The sequence below is a fragment of the Hyperolius riggenbachi genome, chromosome 10 (assembly GCF_040937935.1).
Source record: "Hyperolius riggenbachi isolate aHypRig1 chromosome 10, aHypRig1.pri, whole genome shotgun sequence".
In the NCBI taxonomy this organism is placed as follows: Eukaryota; Metazoa; Chordata; class Amphibia; order Anura; family Hyperoliidae; genus Hyperolius; species Hyperolius riggenbachi.
In genome coordinates, this window is record NC_090655.1 from 116,952,194 (window position 1) to 116,961,363 (window position 9,170).

Sequence of the window (9,170 nt, forward strand, 5' to 3'; positions counted from 1 at the left end):
TGTTGGCACTTTATTAATCAATAATATGTGCAACTCCAGTTGAGCATGATTTCCAACGGCAAGTGATGCTAAGACAACACTCTTGCAAATACTAACACAGCAGATCAGGTTTGTGACCAACGGCAGCTAACAGCTCTTAGTAAGGTAATGCAGCCATTGTCGTCAGTGCTTCTGCCTGTTTGGCTGTACACCGTAACACTGTAGATACACACCAAACCGTGGCCTCCCCTTCTGTTTTAATATATGTTTAATTTACACACAACAGTGATACATTCAGGGTGACATGATGAGCAATGGCAGCCAACGTTTCACCCTTACAAACTTCGATAAAAACAAGTACATATAGCAAACATTCCACAAAAATCCAAAATCAACAAACTTCAGGCATTTATTTCTTTTTGAAAAACATAGGTTAAGGGATACAACTTTTTTTGTGTGTTTTATCGCATCCAAAAATCTTTCAACATTACCATGAAAACCAGGTGGCGTGCACTATGCAAAGAATTGTGTTCTTTTACAACCTCTGTCTCTATTGGGGTGAAGTGAAAATAAAAGTTTTGGCATAAGGCTGTCAGCGATTGCCTGGACCGCTGTGTACTCTGTCTTCTTTCACCCCCTCATTTTACAGTTGGCCCCACCCACCATGATGTTAACGTGCAGGGACAAGTGAATTACTGACAGCGGAAAATAGGAGAGCAGGATGTCAGCTGTTGGGATTCATCAATTAGATGCAAATAATTGTTCCTTGCATTCAAATTTTATGTAAATTATATGCAGCCTGCAATTAGACCAATTACAATAACTTCCTGTCAATTTATATTGGTCTGAGTTCAAGCCTCATAACATTTACATGAAATTTGAATGCAAGGAGAACTTATTTGCAACTCATTGGTTATTCCAAGTCAGCAGTAAATTCACTGCCACCACTGGTTGTTTGTAGCTTGAACATTTAATTTTTATATTGTAAGAAACAAGTATTTTTGCAATATTCCCTTTAGCAGCCTATTTATTCAGAGGCTTGCAAGTGCACCAGGCCTATTTTAGCATTTTTATTTCCTAATTTATAAATGATCTTGCTTCTAATTAGTACTACTGTAATGTATATTTATGGCCACTTGTCACTAGGGGGCAGAGTAAGACAATAACAGAGTACTTCTGCTTTCAGTTTCTATATTCTGCTCAGTAACGAGAGATCAAAGCATTCCAAGAATTTACAGCACTACAAGTTCTGCAGCTGAGGTCAAAAGCGGTGCACTTATCTTAAACGAGATAACTCTATTGAGGCTGCTAATCGGTTTTTAATGCATTAAAAAAAAACAAAAAAAAACAGACCTCATTCTAATCCCTTAAATAACTTAAACAGGCCCTGTGAAAGCCTCCAGATTAGATAAAATGGTATCATGCATTTGTTATAAAGGTGCATACACACATCCAATTTGATTGGCCAATTTTACCCCTTCCATGTATAATAAAGGCTCGTACACTTCGTGGATCATTCAAATCCAGTCTTAGCAGCTGAACGACCGACCGTACACACGCCTGATTTCATGTCCAAACGACCGGACGCTCAAAGGTCCAAACGACCGGTCCTTTGGAAAAATCTGACGTGTGTATGTACCTTAGAAGCTTTCCTACACAATGGGCTCTATTCTCAAAGAGCCAAATTTTCCGCAAAATTTTACCGCTATATTCCCCCCAGCGGTAAACTACGCATTTTTTCCACATTCACTAATATTTTCCGCATGTTTTCCGCATGCGGGAAAAAAGATGCGGAAACAGCCATTATTCATGCGGGAATCATGCGGTAAAAAGGTTGCATGAAAAAGTGTTTAAAAAAAAAAAAAAGTTAAAGTCCAGCAAGCACAGCCCTTAAGCCTCCAGACTTCATTAAAGTCAATGGGATGCGGAATATATCACCTACTACTTGTAGGTGATAAAAAAAAAAAATCGGTAATTAACGACGAAATGATGCGCCTGAACATTTTTGAGAATGGATCTTTTATTGCGGAAAATACCGACTTTTGCGGAAAGTTTTCCGCATGAATCCCGCACTTTTACCGCACTTTTTCCGCATGCGGAAAAAACATGCGGAACATTTTGAGAATGTCAACTTGACGGTATTTTGGTCGCAAACTTCCCGCATGTACTTTACCGCATACGGGAAGTCTTTGAGAATAGAGCCCATTGGGCATGATTCACAAAGCTTTTACACCTGTTTTCCTCTGTTTTCACCTTCTCTATGTTACATTTGTAAGCTTCCAAAGAGCAACAATATAATATAATTAAGGTAAGAATATAATTAAATTCATTTCAATATTACCTTTCTTACCTGAATTATATCAGGAACAACTTACTTTGAGTGATTATTTTGCTTTTAAATGTGCTGAAAGTTTATTTTCATAACACCAGCAAACCAAATAGTGTATTAGGTAGCATTTCAAACATTTGCTACATTTAAGCCTAAATTACAAGGGACATTTAATATAATCCTGGTAAAAGAGTAATTGCACTTTAGCACAATAATCGAACATGTCAACATGACACAAACCATTTCTTAACTGAATGCCATTGAATAACATCTTACAGCCTCAGACTACAGCTACAATAACTTTCTGGTAAATCTGCTGCAAACATAGCAACAATAACCGGTTTCTGACATTGGTTTGGAAACCTTCACAAAAAGTAGGAAGTAAAATGTCACTCTTTGTACGCATTGTTTACCCGCATGCATAAAAATGCAGGAAAAGTCCGCAAGTCGGTAAATCCCGCAAAAAAAAAAATAAATAAATAAAAAAAAAAAATTCACAAAAAAAGGGGCGCCTTATTTCTGACTTAACTACAGAATTTTTTTATTACCTACTAGTCCTTGGTGATATAATTCACTTCCCATTGACTTAAAGAGACACTGAAGCGGAAAAAAAATATGATATAATGAATTGGTTGTGTACTATGAATAATTTCTAGAAGATTAGCAGCAAAGAAAATATTCTCATACTTTTATTTTCAGGTATATAGTATTTTTTCTAACATTGCATTATTCTATAATATATGCAGATTACACAACACTCAGCATTCAAAATGATTCTTTCAGAGCAGTCTGTGAAGTAATGACCTCTCCTCTAGCAGAGAAAAAGTAAACAGTTTACTTATAGTTGAGATAATAAAAGTCAGATAACAGCCCTCTCCAGGACTAACTTAGTCGGAGAGCTTAACCTCCTGAGGGATACAATAATATCGGCAGGGGGCGGTGCAGCACATTTTTTTTTAATTATTATTTTTTTTTAATCATGTAGCTAGCCTAGCGCTAGCTACATGATAGCCGCTGTGCAGCGGCATCCCCCCCACCCCCTCCGATCGCCTCCGGCAATCAAAGCAAACAAGAAATCCCGTTCAGAACGGGATTTCCTGTTTGGCTTCCCCCGTCGCCATGGCGACGATCGGGATGACATCGACGTCAACGACGTCAGAGGGAGTCCCGATCCACCCCTCAGCGCTGCCTGGCACTGATTGGCCAGGCTGCGCACGGGGTCTTGGGGGGGGGAGCGGCGCGGCACGGCGGGTAGCGGCGAATCAGCGCGGAGCGGCGGCGATCGGTATATACACGCAGCTAGCAAAGTGTTAGCTGCGTGCAACAAAAAAAAATTATGCAGGGGGGGGCGGAGCCTGGACGCGCCGCTGAGAGGACGCATGTAGGACTTGCTCCGATTACCCAGGCCTCAACGAGCACCCTTGCCTCACGGAAACCCCCTCCTCCTCACTAAATCAGGACTGAGAAGCCCCAACGCACCCCTGAGATGGGCCCGAAGAAGGCTGGAGCCGATTCCGACCCTGGAATCCCAGAAATGTTCGCTCGTAAGAGCAAGCCGGGGAACTCTCAAGATGGCGCCCGCCCGTCTAACGAGGCAGCCCAGCCTCAGAACAAGGCCTCTCCCACTGCAGGCACAGCAACCAAAGCAGACTTGAAGCAGCTGTACCAAGACATCGAGAAACTGGTAAAAACATCCAACACTAGCGTGGTTAAGGAAATCAGAGGGGAGATTTCAGCGCTAGGGGAGAGGCTGCACGAGTTAGAGGAGGAGGTAGATGAGGTTAAGGCCTTTTGCATGCAGACAGAACAAGATATGGCGGAGATCCGTACTGACGTACAGGCTCTTAAAGATGGTCAGGAGGACCAGGAGAACAGAGACAGGAGGAATAATCTCAGGGTAAGAGGGGTCCCAGAATCGATCTCAGATCTTACTTCTTACCTTGAATCCCTCTTTGCTTCCTTGTTGCCCGACCTCCCTCCTGCTGAATTACGGATGGATCGAGCTCACAGAGCGCTTAGGGCCAAACCGCGGGACGATGAGCCCCCGCGCGACATAATCTTGCGGTTTCACTACTACAGCACCCGAGAGGCTATTCTATACCACTCACGCAACTCACCTGACATTACTTTTGGAGATGATCACATCACCTTTTTCCCCGACTTATCTCAGATCACTTTAAAAAGAAGGAAGGATATGAAGCCCCTAACTTCGCTACTAGTACGCAACAAGATAAAATACAGGTGGGGATTCCCGTTTAAACTTATCCTATATAACGGCCGGCAGCTTGCAGTTCACGGTCCACATATGATCCAGGATACGCTTGACAAGCTAGGCATAGAAACCCCTGAGAATCATGCATCACCTGCAACTACTCCACAAAGTCGAGTGGCCTCTCCTCGGGTCACATGGACAAAGGTGAGATCCAGGAAAACCATCCGTAATGCGAACCAACAGGACTGTCCTGCCAGCACCGAATATTGAATTTTATCTTTCCTACCACCCTAAATGCGATCTCTTTATTTTGGTTGCCTGCGGATAGATTAGACACTCTGTCTGCCCTGTCTACTACGTTAACGGGGCCTAGGTCGGATCTAAGGCCTGCGCCACTCTGATTTGGCATCTGAGGCATACCGACCCCCACGGAAGCTGCATTTACCATTCACGCAGCTAACTCAAAGTTTATTAGGGTTGTCAAAGATCTGACTCCCTACCTTGCCAAGTTCATTATGGCAGAATTATTTTTATGTTATTCACTTATGTTTTACTGTGTTATGTTCACTTGGTTACAGGTTTCTATTGATGTACAAGCGTACAAGCATCAAAATGTATTTTATAACTGGTATTCAGTCCTCAATGTTAATATCCCTATGGTGATTTTAATGGTATATACTCCTGCACAGTCAGTGTTATATGCAAGCACGTCCACCCCACATTTAAAATGAGTCAGACCTTGACGACAGGTGCCCCTCCGAATTCTTTTACCAACTCAGTGCCTATTAATCTCAAAATTGTCACTCATAATGTTAAAGGCCTAAATGCTCCTCAAAAACGAAGAATGGTAAGCAATTTTTATAAAACTCAGAATGCAGATATACTCTGCCTCCAGGAGACTCATTTTAAAAAAGGCTCTGAACCAAAATACTGGCATAAAGCCTATCCTTATACCTTTTATGCTTCAGCCCCATCTAAAAAATGTGGGGTGGCCGTGCTCTTTAGGAAAAACAACACACTAGAGGTGTCTAAAGTAATTAGAGACCCTGAGGGCAGATTTATCATTGTCATAGTTTTAATATCTGGGTGTATATATACGGTTGTAAGCGTGTATGCTCCCTCTGAAGGGCTGAAATGTTTTCTGAACGCTCTTGCTTCCAAAATTGCACTACACAGCGAAGGCAAACTCCTCTTGGCTGGAGACTTCAATACAACCTTGGATACACCTCCAGCTAACTCGAGTTTACGCAGACCCCCAGTAAAGCCCTTATTTCTTTTGTACAAGAGGTTAATGTTTGGGATGCTTGGCGGGCGTCACACCCGGGAGAGAGAGGGCACTCCTTCTATTCGCACCCACACGGCACGTACTCCAGAATAGATTTTATTTTTATGGATGCGACCCTATTAGAAAGGTCAGGCACAATTGATATGTCAGAAATCTCTTGGTCCGACCATGCCTCAGTTAGCGCCCTTATATCCACACGGGGGCCCCCTACATATTGCCAGTGGAGACTAAATGAAGCTTTATTAAAAGAACATGAAGTACAGACTGAGGTCTCTGAATCACTTACGCAGTACCTCTTCCACAACTCTCCAAATGATACTTCTAGGAGTATGCACTGGGCAGCTCTGAAAGCTACAGTTAGAGGCACACTGATTAAAATTTCCTCCCAGAAAAAGAAAGCTAACGAACTTAGAACTAAAAAAATCCAAGCACAAATTAAAAATCTAGAAATAATACTTGCTGAATCTGGGGGGCAGGATGTACTGGACCAGCTTCTGACTTTAAGACAGGAGCTACATGCTATCCTCTTCAAGAGGGCAGAACGTTCCTTAAGACTTACAAATCAAAAGTTTTATGACAAGGCCAATAAGCCTGACACCCTGTTAGCGCGCAAATTGTCTCAGAGGCTGGCCCAGAACAGAATTTACCCCATCAGAGACCAGCAAGGGAATAAATCTTATGACCCCTCCCATATCATAGATCTCTTCTCTCAATATTATACCAACCTATACGATGGAACTACGACGGATAAATCTAAGGTGTCAGCCCGGTCTATCCTCCAATATCTAGATAAAATTCAAATACCTTCCTTCTCCCAAGAGGACATATCTAAGTTAAATGCTCCCATTTCCCCTAAAGAGGTTGAGCTCACCATCTCATCATTAAAGAACGGTAAAGCCTCCGGACCAGACGGCTACACAGCCCTTTTTTATAAAACATTTAAAATACAATTAATACCAGTGCTAACTTCCCTTTTCAATAAACTATTACTAGGAGAGGAGGACCTATTACCGGAGTTTCTTCAGGCCTCAGTTGTAGTTATCCCCAAACCAGGAAGAGACTGTGCTGTAGTCTCAAATTATCGCCCAATCTCTCTAATAAATTCGGACATTAAAATATTCTCAAAAATACTGGCCGACAGACTAAACAGATTACTTCCAAAGGTTATCCACCCAGATCAAACAGGATTTGTGATGGGGCGTCAGACTACTGACAACATAAGACGAATGGTGGGTACAATAGAGGTCATGAACCGTGCTGGAGGGCCTTCTCTGCTTCTGTCATTGGATGCAGAGAAGGCCTTCGACAGAGTAGATTGGAGATATCTGCGATTAGTACTGCAAAAATTTGGGATTGCTGGGGAATTTCTCAATGAAGTACGAAGTCTGTATACACATCCGACAGCATCTGTTTGCAATATGGGGTTACGATCCAAGCCCTTTCCGATTTTAAACGGTACTAGACAGGGGTGCCCTCTCTCTCCCCTCCTCTTCGCCCTGTGCATCGAGCCCTTTGCTATTCTGGCACGAAGCAATAGTAATATTAGAGGTGTGAGCATTGGGGGGGGGGGGAGGAATTTAAAATTGCATTGTTTGCAGATGATACAGTGTTCACCCTCTCCAGTCCTCACACCTCCTTGCCAGCTTTATTTCAGCTTATAGACGAGTTTTGCTCTGTATCTGGCTTCAAAATTAATCGCTCTAAGTCCGAAGCAATGGCATTTGGGCTGTCACAGCTGCAACAAGAAGCATTGGCCACCTCTTTCAAATTCAAGATTCAAAATAAGGGTCTGAAATACTTAGGGGTTATTCTGACACCCTCCATTGCGCAACTCTATACAGCTAATTACACCCCCATTATCAAAAAGTTACATACCTTGTTGAATGAGTGGAATCAATACAATATCTCTTTAACCGGCTGCATAAATGCCCTTAAGATGACAGCCTTGCCAAAAATCCTCTACCTCTTTCGAGCTCTCCCCATAAGGATTTCTCTCCTAGACATAAAAAAACTACAGTCACATTTCCTGAGATTCATATGGGCAGGTAAAGTCCCTAGAATTAGCTATCAATATCTGGCCAGGGGGAAGAGTCAGGGTGGCTTGGGAGCACCTATGCTACTTAAATATTTCTACGCCTCTAGGCTAGCTCAATTAGCACAATGGTCAGCCCCTAGGGGTACAATTAGATGTGTCGACCTCGAGGCAGCCCTTTTACATCCCTTCCCTATGCCATCTTTACTCTGGACAAAGCGCCCTTTTTTAAATAAATCAGGCCCTATAACTGTAATCCTAGAATCCCTATCTATCTGGAAAGGACAACAATCTAGACTCGGGCTTCTTTACAAACGCTCACTAGACGAATCCATCCTCTTAAATCGGGACTTTCCACCGGGTCTAGAGACCCAACCATGGGTAAACTGGCTGAAGTCAGGTCCCCCTCTGATTAGAGATATTGCTCCTGGAGGTATCATAGCCCCTTGGGAGGAAATCCAGACTAAATTTAAGCTGCAAGCACAAGATTTCTTCAGATATTTACAGGTTAGGCATTTTGTGCAGAGTTGCGCAGTGGAGGGTCTCGAGACCTCAACACCATCCATCGCTAAAGAATTCCATTCTTATAAACATACTCCTGGTATGATTTCATTGTTCTACCACGAAATCTGGTACCGGCACCTGGAAGAGATCTCCCCAGCCATGATTAAGTGGCAGGAGAGATTCCAGAAAGTATGGTCCCTAGACGACTGGGAAACTATCTTTTTGGGTCTAGCTAAATCCTCCAGGAATAGCCTAGTCAGGGAAAGGGGATACAAAATTCTTTACGATTGGTACAGATCTCCTGCACTCCTCTTTAGAAGGGGTCTCTCCCCTACAGACATCTGCTTCAGAGGCTGTGCACAGCAGGCAGATCATGCGCATTGTTGGTGGCTATGCAAGATAGTGCAGGATTTCTGGAAACTATGCTTCCAACTGGCCTCCGAAGTTTTAAACGTAGAGGTCACGCCTGACCCATGGGTGGCCCTGTTTGGTCACACTGACCCTCTTCTTTCCAATCATAATAATAAATTGCTAGTACACTTCTGTAATGCCGCCAAAGCTATAATTGCGAAAGAATGGAAATCTTCTTCCCTGGTTAAAAATGCCCTTAAGCACAAAATTAATGAATACTATTGGATGGAGAAGAGAACAGCTTCTTTAAATGATAAAGAGGATCGGTTTGATAAGATATGGTCGCCTTGGGCAGACAGATTTTTGTAAGATAGCTCTATCCAGAAGGCTTAATCTTTCTAACTATCTTTTCTTTTTCCCTGACAAAGCTTCTGGATATTTCAGACCCTCTGTGTCAAGGAGTTATTAAATTATTATA

At 42.6% G+C, this 9,170-nt stretch overlaps 1 protein-coding gene across 1 annotated transcript in view; it reads right to left on the reverse strand.

Annotated features, from left to right (window-relative positions):
- The window catches only part of NUDT13 (nudix hydrolase 13), a 123,055-nt gene extending 114,147 nt beyond the window's left edge, over positions 1-8,908 (reverse strand). Inside the window, exon 1 of the mRNA XM_068257672.1 lies at positions 7,681-8,908. The gene's annotated coding sequence lies outside the window, so the exon portion shown is untranslated. The remainder of the gene's footprint in view (positions 1-7,680) is intronic.
- Positions 8,909-9,170: the final 262 nt, after the last annotated feature.